Source organism: Ovis canadensis, chromosome 25 (assembly GCF_042477335.2).
Source record: "Ovis canadensis isolate MfBH-ARS-UI-01 breed Bighorn chromosome 25, ARS-UI_OviCan_v2, whole genome shotgun sequence".
NCBI classification, from domain to species: domain Eukaryota; kingdom Metazoa; phylum Chordata; class Mammalia; order Artiodactyla; family Bovidae; genus Ovis; species Ovis canadensis.
Genome location: NC_091269.1, coordinates 34977866 through 35005712, shown reverse-complemented (window position 1 = coordinate 35005712; position 27847 = coordinate 34977866). Strand labels below are relative to the sequence as shown.

General features: G+C 38.1%; 1 long non-coding RNA gene across 1 annotated transcript in view; it reads right to left on the bottom strand.

The window, feature by feature from the left end:
• Positions 1-10687, bottom strand: part of LOC138430044 (uncharacterized) — a 28301-nt gene extending 17614 nt beyond the window's left edge. Inside the window, exon 1 of the long non-coding RNA XR_011252973.1 lies at positions 10572-10687. This is a non-coding gene — a long non-coding RNA (uncharacterized lncRNA). The remainder of the gene's footprint in view (positions 1-10571) is intronic.
• Positions 10688-27847: the final 17160 nt, after the last annotated feature.

Sequence of the window (27847 nt, the reverse complement as noted above, 5' to 3'; positions counted from 1 at the left end):
ATAAATAAAGAAATATTTGAGAAAAACATAACATATTGGCAGACTCCAGGGATCAAGGCATGGTCATCTTTGGGTATAGGACATTTTTCTGCTTATTATTTCATAGAATTATCATACTAGGCAAGGAGAACACTATTATCCCAGCTTTACAGATGAAGAAATACAGGATCTCAGTGTGTGAGTGGTTTAATCTAGGTCACAGAGCAAGTAATCAACAGCATCCAAGAGTAATGACTAAATGACCTTCTGTTATTTCCAGTTATTCTTTGATTTTAATAAACATTTAAAGGGGGCTTATTAAGCATCAGGTTTTGTACTAATCCTGTAAATTAAGGGATAAAACTTGAAAATTCTGCATTCAAGAGGTTCACAATCTTGCAGACTAACTGACAAATATATGAGCAATTTTAATACAGTTTGTAAAGGCTATGGTTTTTAATACAGTAGTCAAGGCTATGGTTTTTCCGGTAGTCATGTATGGATGTGAGAGTTGGACTATGAAGAAGGCTGAGCACTGAAGAATTGATGCTTTTGAACTGTGGTGCTGGAGAAGACTCTTGAGAGTTGCTTGAACTGCAAGGAGATCCAACCGGTCCATTCTGAAGGAGATCAGCCCTGGGATTTCTTTGGAGGGAATGATGCTAAAGCTGAAACTCCAGTACTTTGGCCACCTCATGCGAAGAGTTGACTCATTGGAAAAGACTCTGATGCTGGGAGGGATTGGGGGCAGGAGAAGAAGGGGACGACCGAGGATGAGATGGCTGGATGGCATCACTGACTCTATGGACGTGAGTCTGAGTGAACTCTGGGAGTTGGTGATGGACAGGGAGGCCTGGCGTGCTGTGATTCATGGGGTCACAGAGAGTCAGACATGACTGGTGACTGAACTGAACTGAACTGAAAGGCTTGATAAAGAACACAGAGAAAGCACAATCTCCGAGAGGGAAATGAGTGGGCATTAGGAAAGACTTCCTGAATAGTTGATCCTTGAAAAGGCCTTTCAAGAACAAGTAAGAGATCACCAAGTAGATATCCAGGGTTTAGTAGGAAAAGCAGGTCTAAAGTCTTTGTGGCAAGAAAAGCTAGGGTTCCTTCAAGAACCTGAAAAAGGGATGTAGGGCTTGAGTGGAGAAGAATGAACAGAGAAGCTGTAAGGGTGGATAGTACTGCATTGTGAGAAACTTTAAAAAGATACTTCTCACCATGGTAAGGAACAATTGAAGCACTTGATCCAGGTGTGACCTAATCTAATGTACATTTTAGAAAGGTATAAAATGAGGAGATTCAATTAAATGGATGCTAAGATAGTGAAACAACAGTGACCATCATGTTCAAAGTACTTGTTAATATTCTGAGGTTGCAAAAACATAAATTATACATTTTTTCTTACATTTTCCTCCTTTTGTTGGAACTCTTTTGGTTGCAAAGAGCAGAAAACAAATTCAAACTCATTTTGGCCAAAGGAGAATCTATTGATAATGGGAATGGTATAGTTTCAGACCAAGCTGGATGCAGGAGCTCAAATGATATCATTAAGGGTCTATCTCCCTCTCTTACTTCTGACCTTCTCTTTTTGAAATCATTTCATAGAGTTTTCCTTCATATTGCACCAAAGATAGCCAGTAGCAACTCTACAAGAAATGGGCTTTACTAGTATAATCCCAGAGAAAGGATCATGTCTTGTCTCCCAGCATCCTTATGAATCTGGAAACGGATTTGGCTTTCCCATGCCTATTCATGGACCACTCTATTCACGAGGATAGGGTCCTCAACAACTTACCTGAGTTATATACATCCACCTCTGTGGTAGGAAAAGTGGAGCCATCTTCATGTGTTGGAGTTGGGGTATTTTTTGAAATGGGAAAATGATAGATCTTCTAAAATAAAGAATGATAGGTAAATATATCAGATCTCCATTGCATCAGTGCTTGCCAATCACCTGAGGATCTTGTTAAAATGTAGACTCTGGCATCATGGACTCGATGGACGCAAGTCTGAGTGAACTCCGGGAGTTGGTGATGAACAGGGAGGCCTGGCGTGCTATGATTCATGGGGTCGCAAAAAGTTGGACACGACTGAGCGACTGAACTGAACTGATTCAGTAATATGAGGGTAAGTTCTGAAATTCTGCAATTTGACCTAAGACATATTAGTATGCTTTTTGTTACCCAAACATTTTGGACCAGAGATAGTTCAATATTCACTTACATAACAAATTGCTGGCCACAGGTGTTAGTTTCTGCAAAATTCCCCTGGTCAATAACGTATTAATAAACTCCTGGTGCTGCTGCTTTGTGGACCACTTTAAGTAGCAAAGCACTATACTACCTGTTAAGGGAGTCAAGGTAAGCATGTGGAAAGATAACCGTAATAATAAAAGTGCATGAGGTAATTAAGGCAATGACAAAAGACATGGGAAAAGGGAAAGTCACAAATTTTAAAGGCCATAGGTACCTTAGAATTTCAAAGAAGAGAGAATTTCCTTAAGGAATTTTCAGCTCACTTCAGTTCAGCCGCTCAGTCATGTTCAACTCTTTGTCATCCAATGGACTGTAGCACACCAAGCTTCCCTGTTCATCACCAAGTGCCAGGACCTACTCAAACTCATGTCCATCGCATTGGTGATGCCAGCCAACCATCTCATCCTTGGTCGTCCCCTTCTCCTCCTGCATATATGAGGTTATTGATATTTCTCCCAGCAATCTTGATTCCAGCTTATGCTTCATCCAGCCTGGCTTTTCTCATGATGTACTCTGCATATAAGTTAAATAAGCAGGGTGAAAATATACAGCTTTGATGTATTCCTTTCCCTATTTGGAACCAGTCTGTTGATCCATGTCCAGTTCTAACTGCTGCTTCTTGACCTACATACAGATTTCTCAGGAGGCAGGTCAAGTGATCTAGTATTCCCATCTCTTAAAGAATTTTCTACAGTTTATTGTGATCCACACAAAGACTTGGCATAGTCAATAAAGGAAAAGTACAAATTTTTGTAGAACTCCCTTGCTTTTTCTATGATCCAGGGGATGTTGGCAATTTGATCTCTGGTTCCTCTGCCTTTTCATATCCAGCTTGAACACCTGGGAGTTCATGGTTCATGTACTATTGAAGCCTGGCTTGGAGAATTTTGAGCATTATGTTGCTAGCTTGTGAGATGAGTCCAATTGTGTGGAAGTTTAGCAGTTTTCAAACTATGGTCTGCAGTTTGACCTGGGACCTTTTTAAGAGGTCCATAAGGTCAAATTGTTTTAATGAGAATCCTGAGACATTACTTGACTTTTTCTTATTAGTATATGTAGTAATCATACAAGAGTAATGATTAATCAAACAGATGGCACCTTGGCATGAATCAAGGGAGAGGCATCAAATTGTACAGTGGTCACAGTATTTATCATGACTGTGTTCTCATGGAAAACAAATGCCATTTTCACTTAAGAATGACTTTGGTGAAGCAGTAAAAGCTATTAATTTTATGAAGACCCTGGATTTTATTCAGTCTTTTTAATATTTTTGTGACAAAATGGGAATTCAGTTCAGTTCAGTTGCTCAGTCATGTCTGACTCTTTGCGACCCCATGAATCACAGCATGCCAGGCCTCCCTGTCCATCACCAACTCACGGAGTTCACTCAGACTCATGTCCATGGAGTCAGTGATGCCATCCAGCCATCTTATCCTCGGTCGTCCCCTTCTTCTCCTGCCCCCAATCCCTCCCAGCATCAGAGTCTTTTCCAATGAGTCAACTCTTCGGATGAGGTAGCCAAAGTACTGGAGTTTCAGCTTTAGCATCATTCCCTCCAAAGAAATCCCAGGCCTGATATCCTTCAGAATGGACTGGTTGGATCTCCTTGTAGTCCAAGGGACTCTCAAGAGTCTTCTCCAACACCACAGTTCAAAAGCATCAATTCTTTGGCACTCAGCCTTCTTCATAGTCCAACTCTCACATCCATACATGACTACTGGAAAAACCATAGCCTTGACTAGATGGACCTTAGTTGGCAAAGTAATGTCTCTGCTTTTGAATATACTATCTAGGTTGGTCATAACTTTTCTTCCAAGGAGTAAGAATCTTTTAATTTCATGGCTGCAATCACCATCTGCAGTGATTTTGGAGCCCAAAAAAATAAAGTCTGACACTGTTTTCACTGTTTCCCCATCTATTTCCCATGAAGTGATGGGACTGGATGCCATGATCTTCGTTTTCTGAATGTTGAGCTTTAGGTCAACTTTTTCACTCTCCACTTTCACTTTCATCAAGAGGCTTTTTAGTTCCTCTTCACTTTCTGCCATAACAGTGGTGTCATCTGCATATCTGAGGTTATTGATATTTCTCCTGGCAATCTTGCTTCCAGCTTGTGTTTCTTCCAGTGCAGTGTTTCTCATGATGTACTCTGCATAGAAGTTAAATAACAGGGTGACAATATACAGCCTTGACGTACTCCTTTTCCTATTTGGAACCAGTCTGTTGTTCCATGTCCAGTTCTAACTGTTGCTTCCTGACCTGCATACAGGTTTCTCAAGAGGCAGGTCAGGTGGTCTGGTATCTCTTTCAGAATATTCCACAGTTTATTGTGATCCACACAGGCAAAGGCTTTGGCATAGTCAATAAAGCAGAAATAGATGTTTTTTTTGAACTCTCTTGCTTTTTCCATGATCCAGCGGATGTTGGCAATGTGACCTCTGGCTCCTCCGCCTTTTCTGAAACCAGCTTGAATTACACATAGAATAATTCTGCTGCTTCCCAAATAGAATGGTGTCAGGAAGAAAAGCATTTGTATGATTGTTTGAGCTACAAGCTGAAGTAACCACATTTTTTTCATTGAAAACATTTCTTACTCGAAAGAGTGACTAGCAGTCAAGCTACAGTTATTCTAGGTGGGTATTTGTACATCATGAAAGTGAACATGTGGGCCTACTGCTTCAAGAAAACAAATGATAGCATTCATTTTTTTAATAATGAAATTTGAGCTCTCAAGCAAAAATTAGAACTTTTGGAAATGTTTCTCAGTCACTATGAGCTTTATAGCATCTCAATTTTTAAAGGCTTTTCTGGTAAAATTGAAGGTATATTAATAAATGGAATTTTTGACATTGCTGTGTCATCATTTCGATGGTTTACATAATTTAGCAAGTCAAATTTTCCAGATGGCCAATGCATAATGTTACAAAACTATGAATGGGTAAAAAACCCAATGAAAGTGCAAGACAGACTTATAGATTTAACCATAACATGTATAAATATATCACTGATACAGTTTCAGATCCTATATTGTAATAAACCTGTAATAAACTACCACTTGTTAGGTTTGAGTGTAGTATCAAAGAAGAATACGCAGAAATTAAAAAAAATGCTATTAAAATATTCTTCGCATTTCAAAATATATAGTATATCTGTGAAGGCCAGATTGTTTTCTTATACTTTAACCAAACATATATTGTAGCAGATTGAATGCAGTAGGTGACATGAAAACTCAGCCATATTCTCTGAAGTCAGACATTAGAGGTATTTGTAAAAATGTGAAATAAAGTCACTCTTGTCACTAATGATTTTATTTATGGCTTTGGAAAATATTTTTTTTCATAAAAGCATGTCATGTATTTTAGCATGCATTTGATTTAATGTTATTTTAATGGCATTAAAATAGAACTTACAAAATTTTTCCATTTCATATGTTCCAATTCTATAAATATTTATTGATATAATCCACATAAACACAAGTTCTTAATAGTTTTTAAGAGTGTAAATTGGTTCTGAGATTGAAAGGTTTGAGAATTATTAGGCAAGGTTTATTAGAAAAACTTGAGATTGCTAGGTTTTTACTGCCATTTAATTATGAATATATTATAATAGAGAAAAAATGAGTCCTTATTTTAGAATGAGCTTCTGTATCATCTAGTTGGATGGAAGCCTAGATATGGTGTTTGGAATAGAATCTGTTTCTAGAGTTGTTCAGACAAAAAATAAAACAACCTCTCCCAAACACCCTTAAGTAGCAATACATATAGTTGGTCTTATTTGAATGCCACTGACTAGAACGTTGCATTAATGTTTGTGCCTTTGTTTAATATGTGATTCTTCAAAATAAAATTTAGAGATCAAGTCTCTCACTTTTCTGAAATAAATGCTATTTGGCAGGGCTTCCATTTGTCCTAGTTTTTCTATTGCTTTTTGGGATGTCAAAATACCCTTAAATAGTTCTGGAGTTAGAAGCTTCTCTCTCTCTCTCTGGCACTTTGCCTTCCTTTCTAATGTTACTAAAGGTTGGATCACTAGAAAGTTGACTGATATATATATTCTACCCATGGCTATTCACCTCAAGATGAGATTATGAAACTCCTTACATAAATAGGCATATTGCTCCTCTGAAAATAAAGCTTTAGAAAAATAAAACTTTAGGGCTCTGCACAACAAGGTTTGTCCACTTATTATATCCAAGTATTTGTCTTGATGTTTCACAAATGCTGACCCGTGTAAGTCTTGTAATGATCATATGATGGGCCAATGAAATTGAAGAACATAGAGGTTAAGCTACTTGTTCAAGGTCACACAGCTCTTGCATGTTAGACAGTCCAGACAATCTGACTCCAGAGATGTGTCATTAACCAGGACAGTATGCTGAAATATTGCTAAGGAGATAATTTTAAAAATAATATTTCAATTGAACCGTTACTTAATTTTGGTGGACAATCTTAGTTAGAATTTACTTGAGCTTTGAACAAATACTCTTATCCTTATAAAACTTCTGAGAAAAGATTCTGGAAAGACTAAGATACAGGGGATAGAAACTGCAGTGATTTTGAGCTGGCAGAAATCTAGTTGTTCACTCAGTAGTGTCTGACTCTTAGCAACTCCATGTACTGCTGCATGCCAGGCTTCCCTGTCCTTCACTACCCCAAGAGTTTGCTCAAACTCATGTCCACTGAGTCAGTGATGGCATCCAACCATCTCATCCTCTGTTGCCCACTTCTCCTCCTTCCTTCAATTTTTCCCAGAATCAAGGTCTTTTCTAATGAGTCAGCTCTTCACATCTGGTGGCCAAAGTATTGCAGCTTCAGTTTCAGTCCTTCCAATACATTTTCAGGGTTGATTTCCTTTAGGATTGTCTGGTTTGATCTCTTTGCAGTACAGGGAATTTTCAAGAGTCTTCTCCAGCACCACAATTTGAAAGCATCTATTCTTCAGCACTCAGCCTTCTAATGGTCCAACTCTCACATTCATACATGACTACTGGAAAAATCATAGCTTTGATTATACAGACCTTTGTCAGCAAAGTGATGTCTCTGCTTTTTAATACTCTGTCTAGGTTTGTCAAAGCTTTTCTTCCAAGAAATCTGGTAATGCCCCTCAAATTCTGCCAACAAAAAACCCACCAATAGCAGGAGTATGAGAACCCTGGTTCCTGGTCCTAGTGACAAATGTCTGAAATTCCATGCTTTATCATGTCAAGGTTCTTGAATTTTACAAACTATAAACTATATTTTAATACAGAAACTGTATTTCAAATTACTCCTCATTGAAAAAAAAAATGATGCTCCAAGAAGACCCAGTCACTGAAGTTCTTTGTGTCTTGAAATGGTTCCTACCACACTGTCCCAATCCTAGAGAAGCCTGGCTCCAGAGAATACTTTTGGAAGGCTCTGGAGGATTATCTCCTTTTTGTACCTCTTCTTCCTGCACTTTTACCTAGGGACCCTATACAGGTACAATCTTGGTTACACAGCTCTAAAATAATATGACAGTAAGAGGGTTGGGGTGGGGAAAAACTCTGTAAGTGTGATAGATATGGCCAAGCGATTGAACAGTCTCTCTTTCATTGATGCTTTTAATTTAAGCCCATAGTTGCACTCAAATGTCTAAAGGGACAAAGCAGGCGGCAAGAAAGAGTGAACTAGGCCAGGTAGGAAATTCTTGGAATGCAGGCCCGTGTACTAGTGAATATGGGTTGCACTACACACCTCCAGTCCAGTAAGAATGGGTCCAGATTTGCCAGGTATTCTGATTTTTTTTTAAAATTAGAGACATAAGGGTTTCTATTATTATCTAAAACGCATATACACCTGTGCTGGATTCATGTCAATGTATGGCAAAACCTATACAGTGTTGTAAAGTAAAATAAAGTTAAAATTAAAAAAATTAAAATTTAAAAAAATAAATAAATAAATAAACCTAAAAAAATAAAATAAACTATTCAAAATTTTTTTATTGGGGCATAGTTGCTTTACAATGTTATGTTAGTTTCTACTGTACAGCAAAGTGAATTAGCTGTATGTACACATATATACTTTCTTTGGATTTCCTTCCCCTTTAGGTCACCACAGAGCAATAAGTAGAGATCCCTGTGCTATACAGTAGGTTCTCGTTAGTTATCTGTTTCATACACAGGATCAACAGTGTATATATGTCAATCCCAATCCCCCAGTTTAATTTTAGTAATTTTATTTATAAAATGTGTGGCCAGCCAAAAGAGTTTCAGACCTTTGGCTTATGCTGTACATTCTTCCTGGAAACCCCATGAATATGCAACATCTACGCTGCTTATGGATTTGTTTATGTCTTTAGTTGGTAGACGGACACTCCCTGGCTTTGTGTGTCTCACGCAAAGTTTGCCAAGAGAAATTTTTGTCCTCTGACCATCTTCAAGTTGTTGTTTTTGCCTACTTACAAGTCCCAAGAGGGAGAATTAAGATGACTCTTCTTAAACAGGATAAAAAATGACCTCTTTATCACTTTTATGGTATTATCCTCCGAGGATCACACAGTTTCTTCGCTCTTTCTTCAGTGTACAAGGGGAACAGCTGTTTCCCATCGTTGGAAAAAAACCTTTTTTTGTATTCTGAAATAGTTACTAAGACTCACCTTGCTCACATCTTCCCTCTCTTCAGACCAAATAACCCCTCATCCTTCAGTATTTCTTCAAGGACTTCTTTTCTTCTTAAATTTTAATTATTTTCATTAGCGACCTCTTGGACCCTCTCCAAGTTTCCCACATCTTGCTTAGAATGTGGTCACAGTGGAATGACTTGTCCTTGTGAAAGCTCAGCCAAAACTAAATATAGCCAGAAGATTATTTGCAGTTACTGCATGTTATGTCTCTGTGTGACTGTCAAATGGCACTGCAATTCTGACTGATACGTTAACCTGCAATCTGCCCCAAGCCCCATGTCATTTCCATTGTTTTTCTGTGTAGCCAGTTTTTTGCCTTATTCTCATGACATATTTTGTGATTTTTACTGCCTTACAGTTAATAGTAGTAGTAGTATGGTATGCATGCCTGCATGCTTAGTCACTAAGTTATGTCTTACTCTCTGCAATCCTATGGATTGTAGCCCACTAGGCTCCTCTGTCCATGGGATTTCCCAGGAAAAAACACTGGAGTGGGCTGCCATTTTCTTCTCCAGGAGATCTTCCCAACCCAGGGATCGAACCTGTGTCTCCTGCATTGTAGGTGGATTCTTTACCACTGAGCCACCAGGGAAACCCCTTAGGGTTGACCTTATGTAATTTTCTTTCTGTTTACTTTTTCTCTGTACCCGGAGTGCTGGGACTTTAACCCAATACCTACGCAGTGTCCAGTACAAAACAGGTGGTGAAGATCTGTTTACTGATGAAATAACTCAAACATGATTTAGGCAATATGTCCCATCAAAAAAATTTTATTGAATCTAGTAGAAGTTTCTGGTACCTTTTTCCACACTTGACTAAAGATTTGGATTCTCTTTAGAGAAAGATCTGTAACTAAGTCTTGGCTCTTGTTTCTTAATAGCGATTTGATTTGCCTAAGTTATTTAAATTCTTTAAGCCTTTGTGTCTAACCTATAAAATATGCATAACAGTATCTATCTTTAAAGTTATTGTGACATTTATAAGAGACATCGAATGTAAAATATTGGGAAGTGTTCTTGGTATATCCCCTCTCAAAATGCTAGATTAAAAAAAATATACTATCCAAACCAGGCATGCACGTGTGCTCAGATGTGTCCGACTCTCCGACCCCATGGACTGTAGCTTGTCAGGCTCCTCTGACCATAGAATTTCCCAGGCAAGAATACTTGAGTGGGTTGTCATTTGTTTCTCCAGGGGATCTTCCTGATCCAAGGATTGAACCTGTGTCTCCTGCATTGGCAGGCAGATTCTTTACCACTGGTGTCAACTATCCAAGACAGAGCTTTATATCTGAATTAATTAAGGAGGAAGATATTATTGCATCTCAAATTTTCCCTTCTGAAAGGCCTTATGCTGGAAGTTGTTTCCAGACTTTAAGAATTCTTGTTCCTGGCATTCTGTCTTGATACTTCAATTTCTCATTTTTCTGCTCAAATTAAACACACAGGGTAAATGTTTAGTCCTGGTAAAATACTCGGTATACAATATTAGCATCTCAAAATCATCAGTAAGTCTTAGTTTCACCTTTTCCTGTATCTCCATGAGCTAAAAATCTAACTGGAAAGTATAGTCCATTGATGCAAAAAAGAAATGTATAGCTGCTATTGAAATAGTTTAAAGAAAAATAAGATATTTGAGCATTCAAAGAAGAGGTCTGGACCCCAGTACGAGGAAAGAAGAAGGTCTTACCCAGACTGTGCTCCAAAGAAAGTGCTGGGTAAGAGTCTCTCGTCTGATGGCGGTGCTGGTGGTGGTGATGATGATAGAGTCGTGGACAAGTTCCCATATCACAGAAAACAGGATGTAGCCACTAGAGAAAAAACAGCATGTTAAGTACCCCAGTGAGTATTAGATTATTGCAAATCTTTAGGAATGCCGGGAAAAGTAAGAGGAAATGACAGTTCAGAAGTGATTCACAGCAAGATGAACATAACAAACTGGCACACTTCATGGATGCAAAAACTCACAATTCTAAAATGGTCATCAATGTAACTCCGGAAGTGTGTGTCTCAGCAGAAACTGTAAAGTGTAGATTTACAGTTTCTTTAGGAGGAGGTGACTTGCTTAGGAACAAAACTTCAGTAAGGTTTATTAGTTGTCACTAAATAATATTGTTTAGGGATGACATTTGTTAGCACAAAAGACTATAAGTTGATAACTCACATAAAGTTTATATTAAGCTTAGGGTTCTTTAGATTAATTTCTGAAATCCAGATGACCTTGCAAGTAATTTTCATTTTAGCCACTACAGTAAATCATTTCATTTCCTACTCAGAACTACTTCAGAATTATAATGTGTCCCAAGGACACACTGAACTTTATTTTTATACCTGCCTAGTTTTACTTTCTCTGTGAAAAAGGTCATTGACAATGAGATAAATAAAATCAGAAGATCCGGTGAGTCATCCCTGCTATTATTAGGCTCAATGATTAGGATAAATCGATTAAATAATGAAAAATTATTTGATTATATTTTTCATACTGAGAAATACAACACTTGAAATTATAATATGCCACTGGCCTAAATATTTGTGCCAACTTGTTGTCTATATTGATTTGGGATGGTTGAATATAAAATGCCTAGAAAAACAGTGAAACTAACAAAGGTCTAGGAGTCAAATGACAGAATTTTATATTAGTTCTATCATTTGTTAGCTGTATACTATTTGTTAGGCAAAAACACTGAGCCCCATTTTTCCCTTTAGTTAAATGGGAATGATTTTACACTGCTGTTTCATTGAACAAAGGTGATAATGAAGGTCGTTTAGAACTCACAAGGGCTGTAACACACATATGTAAGGCTCAACTACTACTATTTCTACTACTACTGCTGCTGCTATTATTGCTACCCCCACCACGAACAGCATTATTCTTCTCTTGGATTTGCTTCAGGCAGGTATTTCTCATCCTGGGTTTGCATATGATTAACACATAGATAAACCAGGTGCATACATACCTCTTGTGCCTGTGTGCTCAGTCGTGTCCGACTCTTTGCGACCCCATTGACTGTAGCTTGCCAGGACCCTCTGTCCACAGAATATTCCTGGCAAAAATACTGGAGCCAGTTGCCATTCCCTGTTCCAGTGGATAGGGATGAAACCCGAGCCTCTCGACTCTTCTGCATTGGCAGGCAGGTTCTTTACCTCTGAGCCACTGGGGTCCTCTCATATGCTACATAACAAAAGACCATGGAGGATGTAGTAATATGCTTTTGTGTATTTATTTTTAATATAATTAATGCATATCAATTACAAAAAATTATCAAAAAATGATACAGAGTTTTCTTATAAAAAGTGAAGTATTTGAAGACGTGGAAGAGTGACTGTCTTGTTTTATTCTCCCCCAATCCCATTTCACGTTTCAGTCTGTTTTTTCAGTCTGCTGGCCTCAAGGCTAGGTGTTTTAGGCATAGAGGATACCCAATTTGAATGCAAAATGTTCCATACTAGGTAAGTTTCTCCACAAGTAAGTTAGTAGGTAAGGGCCTTCAAATGCTCTGCTTTTGAAGACAAAACTAACTTAAACGTTGTCGCTGACAGACAGATTTTGAGTGCCTGTTACACACAGGACAGAGTATTATATATACTGACAAGTACAAATTTTCAGTTCTATTTTTTGCTTAGCTTCTTGCAGACTGTTTTTCTTTTCTATCTTCATTCACCTTTATAGCATCTCTCTTTTTATTTTTCATAGATTTTAAGATTATCTTACAGTTCCAACTTTACAGTTTATTTCCTCTGGAATGTGTTCCTTATTACATATATAAGGTCAATTTGACTACAGCATTCAAATGTACCTCAATTTTATTACAGGTTTCCTTAAAACAATGATTTCCACCCATCCTAAATGTAGTGGCTGGAGATCTGAGAAATGAGATAAGTAGACAGCAATGTAAATGAGCTTGCCAAAGATTATTCAAGGTTGAAGTGGAAATGCTACATTGAGGTCAAATCTGATTGCTGATACTGGCAGGACTAAGGTTACAAGGCGAGGGTCATAGATGAGTAAGGTATCAAGCATACATAAAACATGCTTTCTTTTAAAATTATAGCTTCAGCATTTCTCCATATAAATTCAAATGACTATATGATAACCATGGATATACCATTTACTACTGCTGTATGTTATAATGCCTCTGTGTTGTATTATGAATAATGGCTATGGAATGTGTAAAATCACTTTTTTACCCATATATTTGTGCTCATTGAGCAAATATTTGTGCTCATTTCATTAGAGTCCTTGAGGTAAAAGTTCAAGTCAAAGAATAAGAAAACTGTAATAGCTACATACAATATCGCCTAACAACCATAATATAACAATACATAACAATTCATAACAATTTAACTTACAGCATGGATGCTTTGAAACGACCCATCTCGCTGATTTCTCCACCTCCCTGCTGACTCCTCACTCTTGATTTGGTTAATATCCAAAATACACAAAGAACTGATACAAATAAGCAGCAAAACAAAAAGCAAACAACCCTCCTCCCCAAAAAACAATATGAATAAGAATGGGCAGAGGGAACTGAATAGAAGACACACAAATGGCAGATACGTGAAAACGTGGTCAATATCAGTAACCATCAGGGTCCATGGTACATGAAATGGTTCATCAATAGGTACATGAAGATATTCAACATCATTAATTATCTGAGAAATTCAAATGAAAACCACAATGGGATATCTCTTCACAGCTGTAATAGAGTGGAAATAACAACCAGGGTATAGGATGTAGGAAAAAGAAAACCCTTCTGTATCATTGGTAGGAACATACATTGGCGCAGCTACTAGAAAAACAATATGGAATTTCCTCAAAATTTTTAAAAAGAACTACCATATGATTCAGAAATCTCAATTCTGAGTATATATCCGAAGGAAATTAGAACAGTATATCAAAAATATTATCTATACCCCTGTGTTCATTGCACACTTGACTATTATTCACAATAGCCAAGATACAAAAATGACCTAAGTGTCTATCAGCCTAGATTGAAAGAAAAATTGATAAAGAAGTTGAACATATATATATTATTATCATTGTTGTTTAGTTGCTAAGTTGTGTCCAATTCTTTTGTGATTACATGGACTATAGTTCACCAGGCTCTTCTGTCCATGGAATTTCCCAGGCAAGAATACTGGAATGGGGTTACCACTTCCTTCTCCAGGGGATCTTCCCAACTCAGGGATCAAACCCATGTCAAATATATATGTATACACACACACACACACACACACACAGTTCAGTTCAGTTCAGTTCAGTCGCTCAGTCGTGACCGACTCTTTGTAACCCCATGAATCGCAGCACACCAGGCCTCCCTGTCCATCACCAACCCGCGGAGTTCACTCAGACTCACGGCCATCGAGTCCAAGATGCCATCTAGCCATCTCATCCTCAGTTGTCCCCTTCTCCTCCTGCCCCCAATCCCTCCCAGCATCAGAGTCTTTTCCTATGAGTCAATCTTCACATGAGGTGGCCAGAGTACTGGAGTTTCAGCTTTAGCATCATTCATTCCAAAGAAATCTTAGGGCTGATCTCCTTCAGAATGGACTGGATGGATCTCCTTGCAGTCCAAGGGACTCTCCAGTCTTCTCCAACACCACAGTTCAAACGCATCAATTCTTCGGCGCTCAGCCTTCTTCACAGTCCAACTCTCACATCCATACATGACCACAGGAAAAACCATAGCCTTGACTGGATGAACCTTAGTCGGCAAAGTAATGTCTCTGCTTTTGAATATACTATCTAGGTTGGTCATAACTATTCTTCCAAGGAGTAAGCGTCTTTTAATTTCATGGCTGCAGTCACCATCTGCAGTGATTTTGGAGCCCAAAAATATAAAGTCTGACACTGTTTCCCCATCTATTTCCCATGAAGTGATGGGACCAGATGCCATGATCTTCGTTTTCTGAATGTTGAGCTTTAAGCCAACTTTTTCACTCTCCTCTTTCACTTTCATCAGGAGGCTTTTTAGCTCCTCTTCACTTTCTGCCATAAGGGTGGTGTCATCTGCATATCTGAGGTTATTGATATTTCTCCTGGCAATCTTGATTCCAGCTTGTGTTTCTTCCAGTCCAGCATTTCTCATGATGTACTCTGCATATCAGTTAAATAAGCAGGGTGACAATATACAGTTTTAACGTACTCCTTTTCCTGTTTGGAACCAGTCTGATGTTCCATGTCCAGTTCAAACTGTTGCTTCCTGACCTGCACACAGATTTCTCAAGAGGCAGGTTAGGTGGTCTGGTATTCCCATCTCTTTCAGAATTTTCCACAGTTTATTGTGATCCACACAAAGGCTTTGGCATAGTCAATAAAGCAGAAATAGATGTTTTTCTGGAACTCTCTTGCTTTCTCCATGATCCAGCGGATGTTGGCAATTTGATCTCTGGTTCCTCTGCCTTTTCTAAAACCAGCTTGAACATCAGGAAGTTTACCATTCACGCATTGCTGAAGCCTGGCTTGGAGGATTTTGAGCATTACTTTACTAGCATGTGAGATGAGTGCAATTGTGCGGTAGTTTGAGCATTCTTTGGCATTGCCTTTCTTTGTGATTGGAATGAAAACTGACCTTTTCCAGTCCTGTGGCCACTGCTGAGTTTTCCAAATTTGCTGGCATATTTAGTGCAGCACTTTCACAGCATCATCTTTCAGGATTTGAAACAGCTTCACTGGAATTTCATCACCTCCACTAGCTTTGTTCGTAGTGATCTTTTCTAAGGCCCACTTGACTTCATGTTCCAAGATGTCTGGCTCTAGATTAGTGATCACATCATCATGATTATCTGGGTCGTGAAGATCTTTTTTGTACAGTTCTTCTGTGTGTTCTTGCCACCTCTTCTTAATATCTTCTGCTTCTGTTAGGTTCATACCATTTCTGTCCTTTATCGAGCCCATCTTTGCATGAAATATTCCCTTGGTATCTCTAATTTTCTTGAAGAGATCTCTCATCTTTCCCATTCTGTTGTTTTCCTCTATTTCTTTGCATTGATCGCTGAAGAAGGCTTTCTTATCTCTTCTTGCTATTCTATGGAACTCTGCATTCAGATGCTTATATCTTTCCTTTTCTCCTTTGCTTTTTGCCTCTGTTCTTTTCACAGGTATTTGTATGGCCTCCCCAGACAGCATTTTGCTTTTTTGCATTTTTTTTCCATGGGGATGGTCCTGATCCCTGTATCCTGTACAATGTCATGAACCTCATTCCATAGTTCATCAGGCACTCTATCTATCAGATCTATATTATTCAACCATGAGACGGAACATGCTAACATTTGCCACAACATTAACAGACCATGAGGGCTTTATGCTAAGTGGAAAAATTCAAAAAAAGGACTGTATGATATCACATATATGTGGATTTTTTTAAAAAAAGCAAAGCTAAGAAATAGAGACTAAAAGGGGAGTTACAAGAGGCTAGAGGGTGGAGGAAAAGGGAAGATGTTGGTGAAAGGATATAAATGTCCAATTATAAGATAAATGAGTTCTGAGGATCTAATGTACAGCAGAGTGACTATAGTTAATACTATTGTATAATATACTTGCTAAGAGAATATATCTTAAATGTCCTCATCACAAAAAAACAGTGGTATTTATGTGACATGCTGCAGGTATTACCTAATATTATGGTAATAATCATTTTTAATACTTAAATGTATCAAATCAACACATTATATGTCAATTCAGTTCAGTTCACTTCAGTCATTCAGTCGTGTCCGACTCTTTGTGACCCCATGAATCACAGCACTACAGGCCTCCCAGTCCATCACCAACTCCTGGAGTTCACTCAGACTCACGGCCATCGAGTCAGTGATGCCATCCAGCCATCTCATCCTCAGTCGTCCCCTTCTCCTCCTGCCCCCAATCCCTCCCAGCATCAGAGTCTTTTCCAATGAGTCAATCTTCGCATGAGGTGGTCAAAGTATTGGAGTTTCAGCTTCAGCATCATTCCTTCCAAAGAAATCCCAGGGTGGATCTCCTTCAGAATGGACTGGATGGATCTCCTTGCTGTCCAAGGGACTCTCAAGAGTCTTCTCCAACACCACAGTTCAAAAGCATCAATTCTTCGGCGCTCAGCCTTCTTCACAGTCCAACTCTCACATCCATACATGACCACTGGAAAAACCATAGCCTTGACTAGACAGACCTTAGTCGGCAAAGTATTGTCTCTGCTTTTGAATATGCTATCTAGGTTGGTTATAACTTTTCTTCCAAGGAAAAGTTATGTCAAATATATACGTATAAACACACACACATATATATATATACACACACAAAGGAATATTATTCAACCATGAGAAAGAACATGCTAACATTTGCCGCAACATTAACAGACCATGAGGGCATCATGCTAAGTGGAAAAACTCAAAAAAAGGGACTGTATGATATCACGTATATGTGGATTTTGAATCCACATATATGTGATATCATACAGTCTTTTAATTTCATGGCTACAGTCACCATCTGCAGTGATTTTGGAGCCCCCAAAAATAAAGTCTGACACTGTTTCCACTGTTTCCCCATCTATTTCCCATGAAGTGATGGGACCTTTTAGAAATAACACCCAAAAAAGATGTTCTTTTCATTATAGGGGACTGGAATACCAAATTAGGAAGTCAAGAAACACCTGGAGTAACAGACAAATTTGGCCTTGGAATGCGGAATGAAGCAGGGCAAAGACTAATAGAGTTTTGCCAAGAGAACACACTGGTCATAGCAAACACCCTCTTGCAACAACATAAGAGAAGACTCTACACATGGAGATCACCAGATGGTCAACACCAAAGTCAGATTGATTCTATTCTTTGCAGCCAAAGATGGAGAAGATCTACATAGTCAACAAAAACAAGACCAGGAGCCGACTGTGGCTCAGATCATGAACTCCTTATTACCAAATTCAGACTTAAATTGAAGAAAGTAGGGAAAACCGCTAGACCATTCAGATATGACCTAAATCAAATTCCTTATGATTATACAGTACAAAAAAGATCTTCACGACCCAGATAATCATGATGATGTGATCACTAATCTAGAGCCAGACATCTTGGAACGTGAAGTCCAGTCGGCCTTAGAAAGCATCACTACAAACAAAGCTAGTGGAGATGATGGAATTGCAGTGGAGCTGTTTCAGATCCTCAAAGATGATGCTGTGAAAGTGCTGCACTAAATATGCCAGCAAATTTGGAAAACTCAGCAGTGGCCACAGGACTGGAAAAGGTCAGTTTTCATTCCAATCACAAAGAAAGGCAATGCCAAAGAATGCTCAAACTACCGCACAATTGCACTCATCTCACATGCTAGTAAAGTAATGCTCAAAATCCTCCAAGCCAGGCTTCAGCAATGCATGAACCGTGAACTCCCTGATGTTCAAGCTGGTATTAGAAAAGGCAGAGGAAGCAGAGATCAAATTGCCAACATCCGCTGGATCATGAAGAAAGCAAGAGAGTTCCAGAAAAACATCTATTTCTGCTTTATTGACTATGCCAAAGCCTTTGATTGTGTGGATCACAATAAACTGTGGAAAATTCTGAAAGAGATGGGAATACCAGACCACCTAACCTGCCTCTTGAGAAATCTGTGTGCAGGTCAGGAAGCAACAGTTTGAACTGGACATGGAACAACAGACTGGTTCCAAGTAGGAAAAGGAGTATGTCAAGGCTGAATATTGTCACCCTGCTTATTTAACTGATATGCAGAGTACATCATGAGAAATGCTGGACTGGAAGAAACACAAGCTGGAATCAAGATTGCCAGGAGGAATATCAATAACCTCAGATATGCAGATGACACCACCCTTATGGCAGAAAGTGAAGAGGAGCTAAAAAGCCTCCTGATGAAAGTGAAAGAGGAGAGTGAAAAAGTTGGCTAAAAGCTCAACATTCAGAAAACGAAGATCATGGCATCTGGTCCCATCACTTCATGGGAAATAGATGGGGAAGCAGTGGAAACAGTGTCAGACTTTATATTTTTGGGCTCCAAAATCACTGCAGATGGTGACTGCAGCCATGAAATTAAAAGACGCTTACTCCTTGGAAGAATAGTTATGACCAACCTAGATAGTATATTCAAAAGCAGAGACATTACTTTGCCGACTAAGGTTCATCCAGTCAAGGCTATGGTTTTTCCTGTGGTCATGTATGGATGTGAGAGTTGGACTGTGAAGAAGGCTGAGCGCCGAAGAATTGATGCTTTTGAACTGTGGTGTTGGAGAAGACTCTTGAGAGTCCCTTGGACTGCAAGGAGATCCAACCAGTCCATTCTGAAGGTGATCAGCCCTGGGATTTCTTTGGAAGGAATGATGCTGAAGCTGAAACTCCAGTACCTTGGCCACCTCATGTGAAGGGTTGACTCATTGGAAAAGACTCTGATGCTGGGAGGGATTGGGGGCAGGAGGAGAAGGGGATGACCGAGGATGAGATGGCTTGATGGCATCACTGACTCTATGGACGTGATCTGAGTGAACTCTGGGAGATGGTGATGAACAGGGAGGCCTGGCATGCTGCGATTCATGGGGTCGCAAAGTGTCGGACACGACTGAGCGACTGAACTAACCTGATGATTATACAGTGGAAGTGAGAAATAGATTTAAGGGCCTAGATCTGATAGATAGACTGCCTGATAAACTATGGAATGAGATTTGTGACATTGTACAGGAGACAGGGATCAAGACCATCCACATGGAAAAGAAATGCAAGGAAGCAAAATGGCTGTCTGGAGAGGCCTTACAAATAGCTGTGAAAAAAATATGTCAATTATATCACAATAACACTAGGAAAATATTTCTAATTTTTCTTTTGTGAATTGCTGGTCAGTATGGAAACCCTCATACAAACCTGAATAATTTATTTGATGTTTTATGTAAAAATTATCTCAACCCACTTTCATACTTATAACATTGCTTCCAGGGTATTTTCGTATTTTAATTTAGATTATGTTTTCTTTCATTTATAGAATAAAAATTATTTTATGAAGTTAACGGCTATTTTCTCTATAGTTTCTTTTATTTCCATTAAACAGTATAATGAATCAGAGGTAATAATGCAAGGTCATTTAAATAACTCTAAAGTAATACTAGTAGTATCATTACCAGTACCAGCAACACCACTACCATTTTAGTTTGGCGTATACCAAATAAAAAGTGAAAATCTGCAGAAACACACAGGAGTAGGACCAGATTAGAATCTGAGCAGCCCCCACAGTAGGTCCAGAGATAAGTACAGTGTTGGAGAGCATCCTAGGTAGGTAAGGTGGACTGTGATTCCCAGTGCAAGAAACGACTCTGACAGCAGTGACTCAAGAAAAATATTTACTATTCTTATTTTTTGACTTGTTTTACAGATTATTTTGGATTTTTTTCTTTTTCTTTTCCCTTCTCTCCCTCTGTTGTAGTTGTTGATTTTATTGGCACTAGGAAATTTAATTATGATTTTGAGCTTTTTTTTTTTTTCTTTTTCCTCAGTCACATTTTTTATTGTTGTCATAAACCTCTGCCTTTACATTGGGCATTTGCAGCTCTATGGAGTTTTCCTGTTTTTTTTTTTCTTTTCTTTTTTTTTTTAATTTTAAATTTTTAAACCTATTATTATTTCTTCTGCATTTATTCCTTTGTATGCTTTTTCTACTGTTCTTTCCGCCTTGCAGTTGATCTTTAACATATATAAATATTTTTTATCTACCTCTATTTAAGTTTTCATATCTATTCTTTCATTCTTTTCTGTCTCTCCCTTCCTCTCAACATATTTCTTAGTTTTATTTTCATTGCTTTGTTCCCCAATTGGCACCTTGCTTTAGTTTTGTTTTCCAGTTTCTGCTTTAATTAGTTTTGTTCTGGTAGATATAAACTTTGGTTTCCTTTGTTTGCCAGGTCAATCTACTGTACTTAATTTTGCTGGACTGTTTTGATTTTGCTTATGGGTATATATGTATATGTGTATATTCAGTCACACTTTCTATTGTTGTTATAAACCTCTGCCTCTACGTGGGGCTTATGCAGTTCTGTGGAGTTTTCCTTTTTTTCCTCCTTTTTTGTTTCTTCTTCCATTTTTTCTCTTTTCTCTTTTTTATAATTTTAACTTTTTAAACCTACTTTTTTTTAACATTTATTCCTTAGTTTTCCTTTTCTACTGTTCTATTCCCCTTGCAGCTAATCTTTAATGTTTATATAAATCTTCATCTTCCTCTATTTAACTTTGCATATCTATTCTTACTTCCTTCTCTTTCTTTCCTTTCCTCTCAACATATTTGTTGACTCATTTGAAAAAACCCTGATGTTGGGAAAGACTGAAGGTGGGAGGACAGGGGATGACAGAGGATGAGATGGTTTGATGGCATCACCAACTCGATGGACATGAGTTTGAGCAAGCTCTGAGAGTTGGTGATGGAGAGGGAAGTACGGCGTGCTGCAGTTCATGGGGTCACAAAGAGTTGGACACAACTGAGTGACTGAACTGAACTGAACTGATATTTCATTATTTTAATTATTATTTGCCTGATTTTGTAACTGCCATTTATCTGGAGTTCACCTTTGGTTTCTCATTTTTGGATATGTGTTTTCAGTTTAGTTCAGTTCAGTTGCTCAGTCGTGTCCAACTCTTTGCGACCCCATGAATCGCAGCATGCCAGGCCTCCCTGTCCATCACCAACTCCCAGAGTTCACTCAGACTCATGTCCATAGAGTCAGTGATGCCATCCTGCCATCTCATCCTCTGTCGTCCCCTTCTCCTCCTGCCCCCAATCCCTCCCAGCATCAGAGTCTTTTCCAATGAGTCAACTCTTCGCATGAGGTGGCCAAAGTACTGGACTTTCAGCTTTAGCATCATTCCTTCCAAAGAAATCCCAGGGCTGATCTCCTTCAGAATGGATTGGTTTGATCTCCTTGCAGTCCAAGGGACTCTCAAGAGTCTTCTCCAACACCACAGTTCAAAAGCATCAATTCTTTGGCACTCAGCCTTCTTCACAGTCCAACTCTCACATCCATACATGACCACAGGAAAAACCATAGCCTTGACTAGATGGACCTTAGTCAGCAAAGTAATGTCTCTGCTTTTGAATATACTATCTAGGTTGGTCAAAACTTTTCTTCCAAGGAGTAAGCATCTTTTAATTTCATGGCTGAAATCACCATCTGCAGTGATTTTGGATATGTGTTTTACTCTCCCTTAATGCCATAACAAACCACTTGTGGAATCTTCTTTCCTGACCAGAGATCAAACCCTCAGCCTTTGGAGTGGGATCATTGACTCCAAGACCCTAGACGACCAGAGAACTAACAATTAGTTCAGTTCAATTGCTCAGTCTTGTCCGACTCTTTGTGACCCCATGAACTGCAGCATGCCAGGCCTCCCTGTCCATCACCAACTCCCAGAGTTCACTCAGACTCACGTCTATCGAGTCAGTGATGCCATCCAGCCATCTCATCCTCTGTCGTCCCCTTCTCCTCCTGCCCCCAATCCCTCCCAGCATAGGGAGTATCAAATAGTAAGAACTCACACACACAAAAAATCCACTTGAATACAAGGCCCAGAATCACCCAACCACAAGTAGTTCTCTGTGCAGGATGCTTCATCTAAATAGCAAACAAACGAAAATACAAACTGAATCATCAGAAGACAGGATTACCACCTAACTCAGCCTTGCCTATCAGAGGAAAAACAAACAAACAAACAAAAACTCAGCACAAATCTCACCCTATACAAAGGTCACACAAACCACTGGACCAACCTTAGGAGGGCAGAAAGCAAAAGGAAGACAGAATCCAACCTTCTTCAAGGAGAGAATTCAACTTTCCTTGAAGCCTTGGAAAAGGAGACCCCAAACACAATAACTTAAAAACATGAAAGGAAAGAAAATGAAAAGACTGCATGAAGAAAGGAACAAACTAGAAACACAGAAGTCAAAATAAATGAAGAGGAAATAGGCAAACAACCTGAAAAAGAATTCAGAATAATGATAGTAAAGATGGTCAAAATCCTTGAAAACAAAATGGAGAAAATGCAAGAATCAATTAACAAAGACCTAGAAGAATGAAAGAATAAGCATTCAGAGACAAACAACACAATTATTGAAATTAAAAATACTCTAGAAGGAATCAATAGCAGACTATATGAAGCAGAAGAACGAATCAGTGAGCTGGAAGATAAAATGGTGGGAATAAATTCTGAAGATCAGAATAAAGTAAAAAGAATGAAAAAAAAGCTGAGGACAGTCTTAAAGACCTCTGGGGCTATATCAAAAGCACGAACATTCAAATTATAGGTACCCCAGAGGAGAAGAGAAAAAGAAAGTGTATGAGAAAATTTTGAAGAGATTATAGTTGAAAATTTCCTCAACATGGAAAAGGAAATAGCCAATCAAGTCCAAGAGGCATGAAGAGTCCCATAACCCAAGGATAAACCCAAGGAGAAACATGCCAAGACACAAACTAATCAAACTAACAAAGACTAAACACAAAGAAAGAATATTAAAAGCATCAAGGGAGAAGCAACAAGTAGCATACAAGGGAAACCCCATACGCTTAACAGCTGATCTTTCAGCAGAAACTCTGCAGGCCAGAAGGGAATGGCAGGGTATATTTAAAGTACTGGAAGGGAACAATCTACAACCAAGATTACTCTACCTGGCAAGGAACTCATTTAAAATTGATGGAGAAATAAAAAGCTTTTCAGACAAGCAAAAGTTAACAGAACTCAGTACCACCAAACCAGCTTTACAACAAATGTTAAATAGACTTATATAGTCAAGAAATACAAGAGAAGAAAAAATATCTACAAAATCTAACCCAAACAATTAGAAAATGACAATAGCAACATCAGTTCAGTTCAGTTCAGTTCAGCAACATATATATTAATAATTACTTTAAATGTAAATGGATTAAATGCTCTATCCAAAAGACACAGACTGGCTGAATGGATACAAAAACAAGACCCATGTGTATTCTGTCTATATAAGGTCTGAAGAAACCCACTTCAGACCTTAAGACACATATAGACTGAAAGTGAGAGGATGGAAAAATATATTCCATGCAAATGGGAACCAAAAAAAAGCTAGAATAACAATCCTTATAATAGAAAAAATAGACCTTAAAATAAAAAAGGTTACAAGAGATAAGGAAGGACACTACATAATGATCAAGGGATCAATCAAAGAGGAAGACATAACAATTATAAATATCTATGCACCCAACATAGGAGCACCTCAATACATAAGACAAACACTAACAGATATAAAAGGAGAAATAGACAGCAACACAATAATTAATAGTAGTAACTTTAACACCCCACTCACACCAATGGACAGATCATTAAAACAGAAAATTAATAAGGAAACACAAGTCTTAAATAATACACTAGATGAGATGGATCTCACTGACATCCTCAGGACATTCCATCCAAATGCAGAAGAAACCACCTTCTTCTCAAGTGCACATGGGACATTCTCCAGGATAGACCACATCTTGGGTCACAAGTCACACTTCAGTAAATTTAAGAAAATTGAAATTGTATTAAGCATCTTCTCCAACCACAATGCTATGAGACTAGATATCAATTACAAGAGAAATACTATAAGAAACACAAATACATGGAGATTAAACAATATGTTTCTAAATAACCAACAGGTAACTGAAGAAATCAAAAGATTTCTGGAAACAAATGACAATGAAAACATGACAACTCAAAATCTATGGGATGCTGCAAAAGCAGTTCTAAAAGAGAAGTTTAGAGCAATATAATCCTATCACAAGAAACAAGAAAAACATTGAATAGACAGACTAACTTTACAAGAAGGAAAAAAAATAGTAAAAGGAAAAAATCATAAAGATCCAAGCAGAAATAAGTGAAAAAGAAATGAAAGAAACAATAGTAAAGATTAATAAAACTAAAACCTGGTTATTTGACAAGATAAGCAAAATTGACAAACCTTTAGCCAGACTCATCAAGAAAAAAACAGAGAAGAATCAAATCAATGAAATTAGAAATGAAAAAGAAGAGGTTACAACAGACAATGCAGAAATACAAAGGATTATAAGAGACTATTGTGAACAACTATACGGCAATATAATGGATAACCTGGAAGAAATGGACAGATTCTTAGAAAAGTTCAATCTTCTGAGACTGAATCGGGAAGAAATAGAAGTTATGAAAAACCCAGTTGCAAGCACTGAAATGGAAGCTGTGATAAAAAACAAAACAAAACAAAACAACTCCCCAAAAACAAAGGCCCAGGACCACATGGCTTCACAGGAGAATTCTATCAAACATTTAGAGAAGAGCTAATGTCTATCCTTCTAATACTCTTTCAAAACATTGCAGAGGAAGGAATACTTCCAAACACACTCTACGAGGCCACCATCACCCTGATAACAAAACCAGATAAAGACAACACAAAAAAAGAAAACTACAGGCCAATATCACTGATGAATGTAGATGCAAAAATCCTCAACGAAAGTTTAGCAAACAGAATTCAGCAACACATCAGAAAGCTCACACACCGTGATCAAGTCAGGTTTATTCCAGGGATGCAAAAATTCTTAAATATACAGAAATCAATCAATGTGATACACCATATTAACAATTTGAAAGATAAAAACAATATAATCATCTCAATAGATGCAGAAAAAGCCTCTGACAAAATTCAGCACCTATTTATGATTAAAACTCTTAAAAAAAAAAAGGCATAGAAGTAACCTACCTCAACATAGTAAAGACCATATATGATAAGCCTATGGTAAACTTTATTCTCAATAGTGAAAAACTGAAAGCATTCCCCGTAAGATTAGGAATAAGACAAGGGTGTCCACTTTCACCACTATTATTCAACAGAGTTGTGGAAGTCCTAGCTACAACAATCGGAGAAGAAAAAGAAATGAATCCAGATTGGAAAAGTAAAGTGCTCACTGTTTGTAAATGACATGATACTGTACATAGAAAACCCTAAAGATAGTAACAGAAAATTACTAGAGCTAATCAGTGTATTTAGCAAAGTTTCAGGATACAAAATCAATACACAGAAATCACTTGCATTTCTATATGCTAACAACGAAAATTCAGAAAGAGAAATTAAGGTATCAATCACATTCACCACTGCAACAAAAAGAATTAAATATCTAGGAATAAACTTATCTAAGGAGACAAAAGAACTGTACACAGGAAATTATAAAACATTAATGAAAGATATCAAAGATGACATAAACAGATGGAGAGATACTCCATGGTCTTGGGTAGGAAGAATCAATATTGTGACAATGACTATACCACTAAATGCAATCTACAGATTTAATGCAACCCCTATCAAATTACCAAAGGCATTTTTCACAGAATTAGAAAAAAATTTCACAATTCATATGGAAACACATATGAAACACAAATTCATATGGAAGATCCTGAATAGCCAAAGCAGTCTTAAGAAAGAAGAATGGAGCTGGATGAATCAATCTTCCTGACTTCAGGTTATACTACAAAGATACAGTCATCAAGACAGTATGGTATTGACACAAAAACAGACATATAGACCAATGGGACTAGATTGAAAGCCCAGAAATAAACCCATGCACTTATAGTTACCTTATATTTGACAACAGATGCAAGAATATACAATGGGGGCAAAGACAGCCTCTTCAATAAATGGTGCTGGGAAAACTGGATAGCTACATGTAGAAGAATGAAATTAGAACACTTCCTAACACTACATACAAAGATAAACTCAAAATGGATTAAAGATCTAAATGTAAGACCAGAAACTATAAAACTCTTAAAGGAAAACACAGGCAGAACCCTTGATGACATAAATCCAAGCAAAATCTTCTACGACCCACCTCCTAGAGTAATGGAAATAAAAACAAAAGTAAACATGTGCGACCTGATTAAACTTAAAAGCTTTTGCATAGCAAAGGAAACTATAAGCAACGTGAACAGACAACCCTCAGAATGAGAGAAAATAATAGCAACTGAAACAACTGACAAAGGATTAATTTCCAAAATACACAAGAAGTTCATACAACTCAATCCCAGAAAAATAAACAATCCAATCAAAAAGTGGGAAAAAGACATAAACAGACATTTCTCCAAAGACATAATACAGATGGCTAACAAACAAAAAATTCTCAATGTCGCTCATTATTAGAGAAATGCAAATCAAAACTACGAGATATCACCTCATACCAGTCAGAATGGCCATCATCACAAAGTCTACAAACAATAAATGCTGGAAAGGATGTGGATAAAAGGGAACACTCTTGCTCTGTTGTTGGGATTGTAAACTGATACAGCCGCTATGGAAGACGGTATGGAGATTCCTTAAAAAACTAGGAATAAAACCACCATATCACCCAGCAATCCCATTTCTAGGCATATACCCTGAGGAAACCAAAACTGAAAGAGGCACATGTATGTCAGTGTTCACTGCAGCACAATTTTCAATAGCTAGAACATGGAAGCCCCATGGGAGGAGGAGCCTGGTAGGCTGCAGTCCATGGGGTCACGAAGAGTCGGATACGACTGAACGACTTGACTTTCACGCATTGGAGAAGGAAATGGCAATCCACAACAGTGTTCTTGCCTGGAGAATCCCAGGGAGGAGGGAGAGGGAGCCTGGTGGGCTGCGGTCTATGGGGTTGCACAGAGTCGGACATGACTGAAGTGACTTAGCAGCAGCAGCAGCAGAACATGGAAGCAACCTAGATGTCCATCAACAGATGAATGGATAAAGAAGTTGTGGTATATATACACAGTGGAATATTACTCGGCCATAAAAAGGAACACATTTGAGTCCATTCTAATGAGATGGATGAACCTAGAACCTATTATGCCGAGTGAAGTGAGTCAGAAAGAGAAAGATAAATACCATATTCTAACACATATATACGGAATCTAGAAAAATGGTACTGAAGAATTTATCTACAGGGTTGCAATGGAGGAACAGACATAGAAAATAGACTTATGGACAAGGGGAGGGGGAGGAGAGGGTGACATGTA